We start from the raw sequence: 270 nt of genomic DNA, 5'->3' as shown, positions 1-270 counted from the left end.
GAGGCGGGCCCGGCGGGGCGGGAGGCGGGCGAGGCGGGCCCGGCGGGGCGGGGCGGGACGGGACGGGACGGGGCCGCCTACAGGACCCGAGGGGTGGGGAGAAGTCAGCGGCCGGCGCGCACGCGTTGAGGGGAAGGCCGGAGCGGCCCTCGTCTGTGGGCGACCCGCGTGGGCTTGAGGCGGCGGAGGCGTGCGGCACCCGAGCTTGGCTTTTCCGTAACTGCGAGCCTGGAGAGCCGGGGCAGGAACGAGCCCTCGTGCACTCCGGCG

The sequence above is a fragment of the Lepidochelys kempii genome, chromosome 8 (genome assembly GCF_965140285.1).
Source record: "Lepidochelys kempii isolate rLepKem1 chromosome 8, rLepKem1.hap1, whole genome shotgun sequence".
Lineage (NCBI taxonomy): Eukaryota > Metazoa > Chordata > Testudines > Cheloniidae > Lepidochelys > Lepidochelys kempii.
Note: the sequence above shows the minus strand (reverse complement) of the source record.